At 44.6% G+C, this 15,786-nt stretch overlaps 1 protein-coding gene across 1 annotated transcript in view; it reads right to left on the bottom strand.

Annotated features, from left to right (window-relative positions):
• LOC110130011 (macrosialin-like) overlaps positions 1-15,786 on the bottom strand; it is a 56,238-nt gene that overhangs the window by 12,585 nt on the left and 27,867 nt on the right. Inside the window, exon 8 of the mRNA XM_070466218.1 lies at positions 2,572-2,687. The gene's annotated coding sequence lies outside the window, so the exon portion shown is untranslated. The remainder of the gene's footprint in view (positions 1-2,571; positions 2,688-15,786) is intronic.

Raw genomic sequence — 15,786 nt, 5'->3', positions numbered from 1 at the left:
GGAGTGTGGGAAAGCCAGGGGAGGGGCCTGGCTCCTGGTCCTCCCCCGGACCCGGAGCCCCAGAAACGAAGAAGAAGGTGGGGAAAGATGAGCTCTAGGGCCGTCGGGATTCAGGGGTCTTGAAGCTGGTATGGTTTGGGGGCACATCTTTAAGAAACAGAATACATTGTGCCAAGCATAACACAAGCACAGGGCCTCAGAAGGCAGCTGGGCTCTGTGGTGAGCCTTCGGACGTCCCGGTAAATCCACGCCAGGCTCACATGTCGTGATGAGACATTAACTGTTTCATTGCCAAAGACTGTCATACCTTCCGGGGTGGTATCTGTGTGGTCCTGTAGGTACTGTGGTCTTTGGGGACTGTCAGACCAGGGAGGCCAGTCATCCATTCTATTTCCAGGGCAAGAAAGAGAGAGAGGTGTCCAGGGTCAGTCACCCAACATAGCAGTGACGGGGCCACTGACAGGGGCCCTCAGTGCCAGCCCTGCACACCGAGGGCCCCCTCCACACACTGGGATGAGCATTTCCTACGTGTCAGGGTCGTGCTGGACTCAGCAAGCACCACAGAGACTCACACGTGACCCCAGCTCTCAAAGACGACACCCTGCCCTCAAGGAGCTCTAAGTGTGGTGAGGAGGCCACGCAGGCCAGCGATTACGGGGGGAGGAGCGCAGAAAAGACTCATGCAGGCGCACCTCGGAGCACGGGAGAGAGGGTGAGAGGCACTCCCAAGAGGCAGTTCAGGCAGGCTTCCTGGAGGAGGCAACACAAGAAGGGGCCAGAGAACTGGTCCAGCAGAGGAAACTCACCAGTCAGGGGAAGTTTTCCTGCACTGCAAGCAACCCCACAGTATCTATTAAACACCTGCTATGATCCAAACCTTGGGCTAATCATCATATATCTATGAAGAAGAGTCTGTACCACATCCTCCCAGGATGGGTTCTAGGATCATCCCCATTTTACAGATAAGGAAGCTGACTCAGTGCTGTTGAAGCACTTGTAATCACTCTCACAGCTATTCAAGTGGTGGGTCTGACTATTATAACCAGGAAGTCTGGCTTCTGAGCCCCTGTAGGCCCAAAACTATGAGAGGGACAGCTTGAAGCATCTGGGGAACCGCAAGAAATTCAGCCTCTCACACACAGGAAGCCCAAGGAAGGAATCTGCGAGAGGCCAAAAGCGCAGGATGGATCCTGAAGGGCCTGGAAGAACAGGTGAAGGATTTGGGGTTGGTCCTATAAGAGACAGGATAACTGAAGGTTTTCAAGTAAGAGTGCAGCATGGTCAGATCTCAGCTTCAGCAAGGTTATCACAGACATGAATAGAGAAGATGGATTGGAGGCCATCCGATGGAAGCAGGAGGATATCTAAGGATGTTACTGCAGAGTCCTGGCAAAAGCTGAAGCAGCATCAGCTGAGTCTGAGGGACCAGCTCAGAGCTCTTCTGCCTCCAAAGACCAACTTTACCAGCCTGGGTGAAGTGGGATGAGTCAACAGGATTTGGGGAGAGGGGGCAATGGGGGGAAGTGGGAGCAGTTTTATGCCACAGAAACTGCTCTGGACTTGGAGCCATGAGAGCTGAGTTCTCACAGGCCACTTTTATGTACATAGTCAAAACCCTTCACTTTGCTGAGTCACAGTTTCCTCATCTACAAAGTAGGCGTAAGAATTCTTGTTCTGACTCAATTTTTTGTGATTTACGCAGCATGTATGTGAAAGATAACACACAAGTATTATTGGCAATCCAATAATCCAAAGTGGAAGCTTTAAAATGTCTGCACAATTAAGTGAGAGCCCAGAGACCAAAGACTTCATCTCCTTGGGCCAAAGTGGTTTCATTTGCTTGACAGGACTCCCAGCTCAAGCATGTTCCCACCTCCGCAGGACCCACTGACCCTCCTCCTCCTTCAAAGCACAGCCCAGTCGCTCCTCCTCCATGAAGCCTTTCTTCAGACTCCTGGCTGGAAATAACCACTTCTTCCCCAGAAGGAGCGCTACTTACTGCCCTTTCAGAGTCTCACCTCTGTCTCTGATTGAGCTGCAGTTGGTGATGTATTCTGCTGCCCCCAGCCCCCTCCCTGACTTTTCTTATTCCTCTTTGCTACACAAAGAACGCATTCCATGCTTTTTTTGTTGAATGGTCAAAATACCGAGTGTGTGAGTGACGGGCTGAGGTTCCACGGAGAAGTCTGGGGAGACAACAGCCTTGATCCAGAGAAAAGGGCAACAGGGTTCTATGTGATGACATGAGGGTTGGAGGCCTGGAAGGCTACGAACAGGCTTTCAAATTCTCCAAAGACAGATGGGAAACAATGAGAGAGGATAACTGTATTTGCTCACAGTTACCAAGTCCCTATTCTATGATTTGCTGAGTGTTTCCCTGAATTGTCTCGTTTAGTCTTTACAACAAACCTGTAAGGAGGTAACATTTTTATCCACATCTCACCCAGTGCCAACAGAAACGTTTCTCAGCTAATTTACAAAAAGAAATGATGGATGAAGAAACTGGGCCCCGGAAGGTGCAGCCACTTGCCTAAGGTCATACAGTTAATAACCATCAGAGTTGAGATTTACCTCTTCACTACTTCATACTGCTTCTCATAGAAGAAAAGATGACAGGTTGTAGGCAGCATGAGGGAAAAGCAGGTGTGGTGAGGGAAGGCTTCTCACTTGCTGCACCTATAGAAAGACTGGAAAAGAAAATCCAGGAGAGAGCCTTGAATCAGGGGTCCTGCTTGGCCAACTTTCCCCAACCTGAAAAGTCAAGTACAAGTCCCCTCCTTGGAGGAAGGGAGATGGTTTCAAAGTACAAGGCCAGCCCAGGCCAGCCCCTGAGGAGTCATGGAGCTTTATTTGCTTAGGTCTTTTCCAGGCATTTCCTTATCAGCATTTCTTCTAGAAGGATCTGGACAGTCCATTTCATTACAGGGCTCAGGCTTGCAGGAACCCCAGGGCTCACGCTGGCAGAAACCCTGTTTATTAAAAAGAATGGAGTGGACCCACGGTGTCCTAGGATCTGTTCTCTGCTCCCATCACTCAGCTCATTGAGAGAAGACGGGCCACGAGACAGAGAGGGTGTGAACAGGCCAGAGAAACCCCACAGCCTTCGCCCGCCCAGGAGAGCAGGAGAGAAGCAGATCCTGCCTGACTGATCCCAGACCCAGCACTGCCCTGCTGACATTTGATAAATGCTTCCTGTGAAAATGTTTACCCAGGAGGAAACGGATCCTGCCTCCCCTCCCTACCACGCGGGTGGGAAGAGGGACTACACCGGCCCCATAAATCCTAACAACTGTCTGTGCTCACCACCCCGCCTCCCTGGGTGCCCTGCAGGGGGTGGGGGGAGACAAAGGTGCCAGACACAGAGCTGTGACAGGAGGTTAGGAGGCAGCCGGGGAGCGGGGCGGGGGGTGGGGGGAGGGTATCACGTATGTGGGCCGTGTCCATTTGTCACTTCTATCTACTGTTTTTACCTCCATTCTTTTAAATTAAGTTGCCATCTATCCTTGTTAAATCCCAGTAGTCCAAGAGGAACCATCAGAAGCAGGTTTCTTTTCATTTTTCCCTGCTTGGGAAGTGACGTGAGGACGGAGCTGGCAAACAGTCAGAGTGGATCTTAAATCTTGTGAGAAACATCCACGGGCCTGGAAAAAACAGCTTGCTTCCCCAACAATCAGGGTCTCCGGGTTCCAGTCTCAGAGGCCTCTAGAGAGGCCCGTGGCTGTGTTGAATAGAGTGTGATGGCAGGAGCCACAGAAGGCAGTCAGTGCTGCTGTCATCACTCATTCATCCTGTGACCTTCAGCAGGCTGCATAACTGCCCGGTGCCTAGATTCCCTCCCCTGCAGATCAGAGACAATGCTATTACCTGCACACAGTTTCCTGTGAAGGTTGAGTAAAGGAATGCATGTACAGACACTTTGAAACAGCAAAATAATGCACATTCATGCGTTTGTTTTTTTTAAGCCCAGGAAATTGACCAAGTTCTCCATCTATGAAAAGAGTACCACAGGCTCTTCATCTCGCTTTGCCAAACGTCAGGACAGAAGAGATAATAGTAACAAACATTTCCAAGACCTTGGGTCAAATTTTCATTTCACCAACATCCAAACAATCAGAAAGTGAAAAACACCCCAAAACTTGTTTTTTCTTCTAAATAATGATTATCTCAGCCTACAGTACAATAGCACCTGAGGCAAAGCACCAAAGGCTAAATTATTTTTTAAATATCACATTCTCAGTCTTGAAAAGTTCATGACAACATGACAACAACTAGCTTAGCCTGAATATCTCTTTAACTGAAGCACCCCAATTCTCAACAGTAGTTCTGTTTAAGTATGTAACTCAACAGAGCACATATACCAGAAGCAAATCAGCACCTTACTTAAAAGGCCACATCCATTGTACTGAATCAGAACTTCAGGGGGGATAGGACTGGGAAATCATATTTTCATGTGTATGTCAGGTGGTTAAAAGTCATGCAGGCTGCCTGTTAAGGGCCTCCGCTAATCTGGAGGCTCCGCAACGTGCTGCCAAAGAGGCATCAAACCTCCTCCAAGTCCTTCAGCAGCCAATCCCTGGATCCCCAAGAGGGGAAACTCAGTTCACTTCAGTTGCTCAGTCATGTCTGACTCTTCGTGATCCCATGGACTGCAGCATGCCAGGCTTCTCTGTCCATCACCAACTCCTGGAGCTTACTCAAACTCATGCCCATCGAGTCAGTGATGCCATTCAACCATCTCATCCTCTGTTGTCCCCTTCTCCTCCCACCTTCAGTCTTTCCCAGCATCAGGGTCTTTTCCAGTGAGTCAGTTCTTCACATCAGGTGGCCAAAGTACTGGAGTTTCAGCTTCAGCATCAGTCCTTCCAATGAATATTCAGGACTGATTTCCTTTAGGATGGACTGGTTGGATCCCCTTGCAGTCCAAGGGACTCTCAAGAGTCTTCTCCAACACCACAGTTCAAAAGCATCAATTCTGTAAAGTAATTAGCCTCCAACTAATAAAAATAAATGGGGGGGGCATCAATTCTTCAGTACTCAGCTTTCTTTACAGTCCAACTCTCACATCCATACATGACTACTGGAAAAACCATAAAAGTGAAAGTGAAGTCGCTCAGTCATGTCCAACTCTTTTCGACCCCGTGGACTGTAGCCTACCAGGCTCCTCTGTCCATGGGATTCTCCAGGCAAGAATACTGGAGTGGGTTACCATTTCCTTTGACTAAATGGACCTCTGTTGGCAAAGTAATGTCTCTGCTTTTTAATATGCTGTCCAGGTTGGTCATAGCTTTTCTTCCAAGGAGCAAGCATCTTTTAATTTCATGGCTGTAGTCACCATTTGCTGTGATTTTGAAGCCCAAAAAAATAGTCTCTCACTGTTTCCATTGTTTCCCCATCTATTTGCCATGAAGTGATGGGACCAGATGCCATGATCTTAGTTTTCTTAATGTTGAGTTTTAAGCCAACTTTTTCACTCTTCTCTTTCACTTTCATCAAGAGGTTCTTTAGTTCTTGCTTTCTGCCATAAGAGAAGACTCAGGCACACCCAAATCTAGAAGAGCCCATCATATGACCCAACTTTCAAGGCCCCACATCCATAGATCTGATTCTGGAAAAAGCAGATGAGAGAGGCTGGGTCCAGAGCCAAGTCTTGACTAGAGTCAAGATGACCGGAACTTACTGTATTCCAAGGAAACTGTTCATGGCAGCCTTAGTCATCCTAAGGGGACTATGGAGAAAGTCTGCAAGTGAGTAGTTTTTCAATTCCATTAGGTCTCGTAGTGGTAGCCACAGCCCCTGCGACAAAAACAGGATAGGGCTCTCCTCTCCACTTCTCAGGTGAGCAAGCTGAAGCTCAGAGAGGTTAGCAAAATTTCCTAAGTAACACAGCATAAAGTTCATCAATGGGACTCCAGTTCTTTTGGCTCAGATTTTCTTTCGCTGGAGCTTCTTATTAAGTCTCAGAAATTTGACCTTTGTGATACATCTAGAAGCTTTCCTCTTAGCACCTCGAAAATCTTCTTACAGGAGCTCTTACAGAGCTCTTCTTTCTTGTGTTCTGGTTAAAAACAAATTCCTTATTTAATACTTTGGCATATGAGTTAGGGTGACCAATCTTCTTGATTTCCCCGGGACTATCACAGTTTTAGCACTTAAAGTAAGTAGCCATGAAATCCCTCAGTCCCAGGCACACTGGGACAGCTGGTCACCCTACTACATGCTCAGACCATCTTATCACCCTTCAGGGAATCTCCAGCTATATAGGAATCCATGCCTTCTGACCCACTCACGTACATCTTTTGCTCCCCAAGAATCAGGCTCTTCAGAGCAAATGTGACTAGGCAATCATTCTCCATCCAGCTGAGCTCTACAGTGAATTTCTGATCACAATGGACATATTAGAGATAAAGGAGAAGGTATACAGAGATCAATATTGATTCATCAGTACCAATTTCCAAATAACCATATATAAGAATTTGCTTAATGAACCCTGATGCTGAAAGAGAAAATGGTTCAGGACACAGACACTCTGCTGCCCCACAGTTAATCTAGAACAAAGGGTATGAGCATCCGTCCTGATGGCCACTGGAGCAGACAAGCTGATTAAATCCTGGCTCTGCCACTGAATACCCATATGACCTTGAGCAGGTTGCCTGAATCTCTCTGCACCTTAATTTTCTCATCTATTAAATGGACATAAAATCTCCTTCATACACGTATCACAAGAATTAATACATATAAATTATGAGAGTGCCTGTAGTAAATTGTCCATTGCCCCATAAACTACACACTGCACAGCCAACACCAGTGTCTAAATATCGTCACATAAGCCAAGTGGAAGATAACGGGATTACCAATTTGTTTCCCAATAATTGGGGAAAGTAAAGCGGAACGAGAAAACTGTTTTATCAGAACATATTATTTTTCCTTTGCTTTGAGAGTCATTGTCTCCTTCAAGAATGATTGCTGTCTTTAACTCATGGTGGAGGCTACCACAAATAAAAAGGGAAAAATCAACTACACAATGAATTGTCCCTGGCGTCAATACTAAGGTTTATCTACATTAACTCTTTATGTTAAAGTGTCACGTTAACGTGTTACTCCACCAGACCTGTGCAAGCCCTTCCCATTATCAACCAAGGTGGTTTGGCCTCTGTTGTCTGACTAGTATGTACTACTTAGTATCTACCATATATTTCTTGCCAAGCTGGGTACTATAGGAGACACAACAAAGTGTAAGATATGGGAGGAGCTGATTTTTGCTGCATTTGCTAGTATTTATCTGAAGGACAAGCTATCAGTGGCTAAACCAGTACTTTGTTCTTGTTGTTTAGTCGCTAAGTCATGTCAAACTCGTGACCCCATGGACGGTAGCCCACTAGGCTCTGTTCATGGGATTTCCCAGGCAAGGATACTGGAGTGAGTTCCATTTACTTCTCCAGAGGATCTTCCCAGCCTAGGGGTCAACCCCATATCTCCTGTGTTGGCAGGTGGATTCTTCACAGCTATGCCACCTGGGAAGTCCAAAACAGTACATATCAAGTACCAAATTACCTAAGTATTCAATAAAGACAAGAGAAGGCAAAGGTCACTGTGGGCCAGTGAGATGAAGGAAGGGGAGAAATAAGCTGGTATGTGTTAGATGTCTGCTGTAGCCCAGCTTTTTATACACATCTTGTTCAATCCCCTCTAACTGATGCTATCACAGCACAGCTTATAAACCTCCGACTTCATCCTTTAAGTATGCTCCAGAAAACATCAAACTTCCAGGATCAGTGTCTCTGGGCCTGAGGGTTTTTTGCAGAATGGAGCTGTCCACTTGAGCTGGCACATTTGTTCTCTCTGGGAAATTAACCCCCTCTGGGGAACAGCCTTCAGCCAATAGATTGAGAGGAATCAGTGTTTAAATACCCCAACTCCCTTGCCCCTCGAGGAGAATAATTTTCAAGGCATGTGTTCTATACTTTCCAAGACTGTCTCTGCTGGGATCAAGCTGCAGCTGTCCCCAGTGGTAACTGACTTGACATGAACCACTAACTGATTGCCTTCCCTTCCCCATCTACTGCCCACGCTTCTTGCCTGCATTCCCTCTGCCTCCCAAATATACCATTTGCACTCACATCCTCATCTCAGGATCTGCTTCCGGCCAAACCCAAACTAAGATAGCCTCAAATTTCCTGTGAAAATGGTGAAAACTGTCTCCTTTTGATTAATGAGAAAACTAAGACTGAAGGAGATTAAGAAACTACTCTAGGGTTACACAGCTTGTATGTGGTAAAGCTCAGGACTGAACCCACATCCTTCTGACTCCAGGCCCAAACCTGTCCTGTTGGCATACTGCAAGAAGAGTGCATATAAGCATGTCGCTTGACCGTGGGGACACAGCCCACCCTTACTCGCATACTTAAACCTCACTCAGGAAACCGGGAACTTCCCCCCAAATCAAGGCTGAAAAAGAGGCTTCTGGAATGAAAGCACAAGAATGATGGTAACAGGGGAGAAAAATCGCCATCTGAAAATCCTGTACTCCACATGAGAAGGCAGGTACAAGGCAAGAAAAGTGAAGTGAAGAAAAGTGCATGTGAAGACAGTGAGAAAATGTCTCCATGTTGTTTCTCAGAATCCATAGAAAATGACTTGTGCAGCCACACTTCGAATTTCTGCAAATCTTTTGTATGAAGGCAGTATGCAGGGCTGTGTTGGAATAACTGGAGTGGACATTTAACGACAACCAAACCTGCACTGGCAAGCGTGAAACCTTTACTGTGGCTCAGGGACCTGTCTGTGAACCCAGGTGAAGTTTTGGCTCAGTTAAGAGGTAACGTGATCCAAGTTTCAAGCAAAATGGAATTGTCATGGTCAGAAGCAGATCGATAGGGCAAATCACATGAAATCAAAAAGCTGTCAAAAGCCATCTGCAAAGTTTCTTCTATTTATGTCTAGTGTTCTAGTCACCTACTGCTGCATATCAAACCACCCAAAAATTTGGTAGTTTCCAACAACCCCTTTATTATCTCATAGCTTTTGTGGATAAGAAATTCAGGCTGGGCACCAACTATGGTTGCTTGGAGGTACTCAGCTGGCAGATGAGCTGGTCTGAAGGATCTGAGATGGCTTCACACACATGGCAGGCTCATGGGTGGACACGGCTGCAAGGCTGGGCTCAGCAGGGACTGTTGATCAGAGAACTAAGTCTCCAGTGAACAAGGTAGAAGCTACATGATTTTTGATGACCTAGATTAAAAGGAACAAAATATGACTTCTGCCATACTACTTATCAAAGCAGTCACAAGCATACTTAGATTCGAGGGGAAAGGACTTGGGCCCAATCCCTCAATGGCTGAGTGTTTAAAAGTACAACATCCAGCTTGGGTTAGAAGCCAAGAAGGGGAGTCAGCGCCTGCAGATTTTCTCTAAATCTGAGATTGTAGCTGCAGCTGCTTTGCCAGGGGTTTTGTGACCTTGGGTGGGGAAGGAACCAGGAAATGAGGGATCTGGCAGGGCTAAAATCCCTGCTTTCCTGACAGTGCTCCCTGCTTCTGTTTTGCATGGCTGGCAAACAGCACTGCAGTCATGACTAAAGGGCTGAGTGAAGGCTCTCACCTGCTCAAGAGGCTGGTCCCTGGGAGCCAAGAAAAAGGGAGGAGGCCAGAGTGGAAGGGTTTGGCTCATTTGAGCAATGTGCAAATTGAGCAATGATCAAAAGCCTGAGAAATAGTGCCTGTTGTTGCTCATCACATAGAAGATCTGCAGGGGGAAAAAAAAAAAAAAAAGATCTGTAGCTGACCTTAGGCTCAATGGGGCACTCTCACCTCCCAAAGTGTCTGCATCTCCCAAGGCAAGGCCACCCTTGTCTGGGTCATCTAATTCTGATGTTACTGTCCAATCCTGGAGAAGAGTCCAAGTAACAGTTTCCTACACTTCTGTGGATGGATGCCTAGCACAGGTGTGTCCTCAGAGGAGGCCACCAAGAAAGTACACTCATCAATTTTATGTTTGTGTTCTTTCTTTTGTCATTTACTGCATTAGAATTAGAGACCTAGAAATAGATAGCAGTGGGAGGTTGGTCATGAAAGGAAGGGAAAGAAAGGCATCTGTTGTTGCCAAAAACAACTTCCTGGCCTTGAACTGTGGCCCAGCCTAGCATCTGGGAGTAGAACGGTCCAATCCTATGGAGATCCTCTCAGCCATGATCTCTTTACTCTAAGCGAATTTGAAATGTTTGATATGGTCCCAGTTGAACTAATAATTTCCCTCCATATTTGCACAGATTTAATCAATAGATGGATGGATAGACTTATATGTCCTAGGCACTTTCATGTATACTAATCCATCAGTCCTTACAAAAACTCTAAGATATACATGCACTCATCCTTATTTTACCATAAAAGAAACTCAGAATGAGCCAAATGAGCACCCAGATTTATCTTTTTACCAAGCCCTTTTCTTTTTTTTTTAATTAATTAAATGTATTTATTTTACTTTACAACAGTGTATTGGTTTTGCCATACATTGACTTGAATCAGCCATGGATGTACATGTGTCCCCATCCTGAACCCCCTCTCACCTCCCTCCCCATCCCATCCCTCTGGGTCATCCCAGTGCACCAGCCCCGAGCACTTGTCTCATGCATCCAATGTGGAATGGTGATCTGTTTCACACTTGATTATATACATGTTTTGATGCTGTTCTCTCAGATCATCCCACCCTCACCTTCTCCCACAGAGTCCAAAAGACTGTTCTATACATCTGTGTCTTTCTTGCTGTCTTGCATATAGGGTTATCATTACCATCTTTCTAAATTCCATATATATGTGTTAGTATACTGTATTGGCATTTTTCTTTCTGACTTATTTCACTCTGTATAATAGGCTCCAGTTTCATCCACCTCATTAGAACTGATTCAAATGCATTCTTTTTAATAACTGAGTAATATTCCATTGTGTATATGTACCACAGCTTTCTTATCCATTCATCTGCTGATGGACATCTAGGTTGCTTCCATGTCCTGGCTATTATAAATAGTGCTGTGATGAACATTGGGGTGCACGTGTCTCTTTCAATTCTGGTTTCCTCAGTGTGCATGCCCAGCAGCAGGATTGCTGGGTCATATAGCAGTTCTATTTCCAGTTTTTTAAGGAATCGCCACACTGTTCTCCACAGTGGCTGTACTAGTTTGCATTTCCAGCAACAGTGTAAGAGGATTCCCTTTTCTCCACACCCTCTCCAGCATTTATTGCTTGTAGAGTTTTGGATAGCAGCCATCCTGACTGGCGTGTAATGGTACCTCACTGTGGTTTTGATTTGCGTTTCTCTGATAATGAGTGATGTTGAGCATCTTTTCATGTGTTTGTTAGCCATCTGTATGTCTTCTTTGGAGAAATGTCTGTTTAGCTCTTTGGCTCACTTTTTGATTGGGTCTTTTATTTTTCTGGAATTGAGCTGCAGGAGTTGCTTGTATATTTTTGAGATTAATTCTTTGTCCGTTGCTTCATTTGCTACTATTTTCTCCCATTCTGAAGGCTGTCTTTTCACCTTGCTTATAGTTTCCTTTGTTGTGCAGAAGCTTTTAATTTTAATTAGGTCCCATTTGTTTATTTTTGCTTTTATTTCCAATATTCTGGGAGGTGGGTCATAGAGGATCTTGCTGTGGTTTATGTCAGAGAGTGTTTTCTCTATGTTTTCCTCTAGGAGTTTTATAGTTTCTGGTCTTACATTTAGATCTTTAATCCATTTTGAGTTTATTTTTGTGTATGGTGTTAGAGAGTGTTCTAGTTTTATTCTTTTACAAGTGGTTGACCAGTTTTCCCAGCACCACTTGTTAAAGAGATTGTCTTTTATCCATTGTATATTCTTGCCTCCTTTGTCAAAGATAAGATGTCCATAGGTGTGTGGATTTATCTCTGGGCTTTCTATTTTGTTCCATTGATCTATATTTCTGTCTTTGTGCCAGTACCACACTGTCTTGATGACTGTGGCTTTGTAGTAGAGACTGAAGTCAGGCAGGTTGATTCCTCCAGTTCCATTCTTCTTTCCCAAGATTGCTTTGGCTATTTGAGGTTTTTTGTATTTCCATACAAATTGTGAAATTATTTGTCCTAGATCTCTGAAAAATACCGTTGGTAGCTACCAAGCCCCTTTCTATTGTTGCTCTGGCTCTGGGGTGACTACATCACCAGTCATTCCATCCAGTGGGCTAGAACATGGGGAAGCAATGTGGACTCCTCCCTCACCTCATGTCTGTCAGCAGAAAGGCCCCAATTGGTCTTCATCCTCAGTATTTTTTCATGAATACTGTTCTTACTCTCTGATAAGGAACTCATCCTTTCATCCTTCATCCTTTGTCACTTGGGCTATTGTGCCAGCCTCCTGGCCAGTCTTTCTGTCTCAACTCCCCTGTTCTCCGTTCATCCTCCATACTACAACCAGAAAGCTGAAACACAGATCTGATCATATAAGCCTTTGCCCATAAAATTTCAATCTTTCCCCACTACTGACAGAATAAATGACTAATCCTTGAGCCTGATGTTCAAGGCTATCTATAATCTCCTCCTGATCAACATGTCCCATCTCATTTACCACTATCTCCTTTCATTGGTATTTTGAAAACCAGAATCTATAAAACCCTGACCATTTTCTAGGAGAAGAGTGGAGTTCTATATAATATATTGAAATTTTCTGTCCTTATTTCAGTGGTAATCTTAAGAAGAAAGAGTGTGTCTGTGTGTGTCTGTGTCTGTGTGTGTGTGCGTCTGTGTGTGTGTGCTCAGTCAGGTCCAACTCTTTGGACCCTATGGACTGTAGCCTGCCAGGCTTCTCTGTCCATGGAATTCTCCAGGCAACAAATACTGGAGTGGGTTACCATTTCCTCCTCCAGGGCATCTTCCAACCCAGGAATCGTACCCATGTCTCCTTCATTTGCAGGTGGATGCTTCCTCATGGGTATTCACGTTGTTTTCTATGTTCCAGCAATCCATCAGATTACAAAATCCAAGGTAGCCAGATCCCTGCTTGGTCACCTTGGCTCATGTTGCCGTTTGAGTTTAGAATGCTTCCCACATCTTCCACTTCCACACTCCGCTCCTACCCACCACCACTCCCCAGCTTCATCATGCTTCTCAGTAGGGGTAGCTCCAGGTAGAGCTTCAGGTGTTAAGATCTCCAACTGGAGTAGACGTTGTAGGTCATCCAGTCTATTGGGCTTATTTTACAGTCAGGAAAATCTAGGCCCAGAGGAGAAGTAACAAACTAGGCCTAGAACCCACACCTCCTGACACTGTATATGGAGTTCTTTTCACATTTTACAACTTACTGATCACCTTCCTTAAAGTTTTATTGTCCATCTTTGGATTGGATCACTGGCATGGTGGCATGCAGAGTAAATTCTTAGTTTCCCTAACATTATGACAGACAAAGTCATAAAACCACAGTAATTACCTGACATGTTCATATGTCTAAGGGACTACAATAGAATATCCCATGGGAGTTGAATGCGAGGAGCATTTCACATTTCTGTACTTTGGACAGTGTTCAGTTCAGTTCAGTCGCTCAGTCGTATCCAACTCTTTGTGACCCCATGAATCGCAGCACGCCAGGCCTCCCTGTCCATCACCAATTCCCGGAGTTTACTCAAACTCATGTCCATCGAGTCGGTGATGCCATACAGCCATCTCATCCTCTGTCATCCCCTTCTCCTCCTGCCCCCAATTCCTCCCACCATCAGGGTCTTTTCCAATGAGTCTACTCTTTGCATGAGGTGGCCAAAGTACTGGAGTTTCAGCTTCAGCATCAGTCCTTCCAGTGAACACCCAGGACTCATCTCCTTTAGGATGGACTGGTTGGATCTCCTTGCAGTCCAAGGGACTCTCAAGAGTCTTCTCCAACACCACAGTTCAAAAGCATCAATTCTTCAGTGCTCAGTTTTCTTCACAGTCCAACTCTCACATCCATATATGACCACTGGAAAAACCATAGCCTTGACTAGACGGACCTTTGTTGGCAAAGTAATGTCTCTGCTTTTTAATATGCTATCTAGGTTGATCATAACTTTCCTTCCAAGGAGTGTCTTTTAATATCATGGCTGCAATCACCATCTGCAGTGATTTTGGAGCCCCCGAAAATAAAGTCTGACACTGCTTCCACTGTTTCCCATCTATTTCCCATGAAGTGATGGGACCAGATGCCTATGATCTTAGTTTTCCGAATGTTGAGCTTTAAGCCAACTTTTTCACTCTCCTCTTTCACTTTCATCAAGAGGCTTTTTAATTCCTCTTCACTTTCTGCCATAAGGGTGGTGTCATCTGCATATCTGAGGTTATTGATATTTCTTGGCTGCCCTAATTAATGCCAGGCAGATTTACTCTTGAGAGTCCAAAATTATATGCTGACTTGTTGAATCTGCTATAATGTCCCCAAATCAATTTTTAAACATTTTTGCAAACCAGAACATGATACAGAGGCAATACAGCAGTTAGTTCAGTGCTCTGAAGTTAGTAAATATTCACTAAATGTGAGTTGGATGAATGGATGTGTCACAGACTGGGAAGCCAGGACACCTGAGTGACAGTCTCATTCTTCTGCTCACTGGCCACAAGGTTTTGGGAAAACCACTTGTTATAATGAAGCCTTAGTCTGTTCATGTAAAATGGGGCATTTGGACCAACTCAGTGTCTCTGAGGTACATTCCTTGTAGTTATAAAATTATATAATTTCACAAAAATGCCAAATCCTTTCATACTGTTGGTGTCAATGGAAAGTAAAAATAGAACAAGTGTTTATTAACTGTTCTTGTTTTATGTTTCATTGCTTATTATATACATCACTTTACATTATTTCAGACTATTGTGTATTTTAGTTATTGTAATTAACTTTTGAAGAAAATTTTATTGTAACAATAATAGTATTTTTAGCATAAATAAAAACTGACTTGGAGTAGCTGCTTTACTAACACAGCAAGATGTCAGCTTCTAGGCTTGATTGGATTACAACTGCTTTAAGACATTGGGAAATAGGCAGTATCAAGAGAACAGCATTGAAACATGTATATTATCTAGGGTGAAACAGATCACCAGCCCAGGTTGGGTGCATGAGACAAGAGCTCGGGCCTGGTGCACTGGGAAGACCCAGAGGGATGGGGTGGAGAGGGAGGTGGGAGGGGGGACCGGGATGGGGAATACATGTAAATCCATGGCTAATTCATTTCAGTGTATGACAAAAACTACTGTAATGATGTAAAGTAATTAGCCTCCAACTAATAAAAATAAATGGGAAAAAAAAAAAAAACTGATCCCTGAGAGAAAGGATCAAGATGAGCCTTAAAATAACTCTGGATTTATGCTTGGAGGCAATTCCCATCTGGAAATTATGAGCACAGTCTGTAAGCTTTGATAAGCAGAGGAGACAGAAGCCAGAGCCTGGGGAAGCTGAAGAGGCTAGGAGTTGAGGATCACAGTTTCACAAAAGAGGGGCGATACACAGGAAAAGAACATTGTAAGTCTGCTGAAATATCCTCTTGAGTCTGTTGAGAATTATTATGTGTATGTATAAGGTGAAACTTTACAAAATGAGGCAAAACAAATGACCAGAGAGTAGTAAGCTGAACAACCCAGAGTTCTCACAAGGTGGAAATGGTTGTGTACCAAACAAAATAGAGAGTTCTTAATGATCCCCTGGGCAATCAATGGAGAGCCCAGGGGAGTCATACTTGAGTAGAGATCCTGAACTATTCCTGGAGTGAAGGAATAGCAAAGCTATTGGACCCTGAATAGCAAAGCTCAAAGGGATCAAACT

Source organism: Odocoileus virginianus, chromosome 4 (genome assembly GCF_023699985.2).
Source record: "Odocoileus virginianus isolate 20LAN1187 ecotype Illinois chromosome 4, Ovbor_1.2, whole genome shotgun sequence".
NCBI classification, from domain to species: Eukaryota; Metazoa; Chordata; class Mammalia; order Artiodactyla; family Cervidae; genus Odocoileus; species Odocoileus virginianus.
Note: the sequence above shows the minus strand (reverse complement) of the source record. Positions and strands in the feature narration are given on the sequence as shown.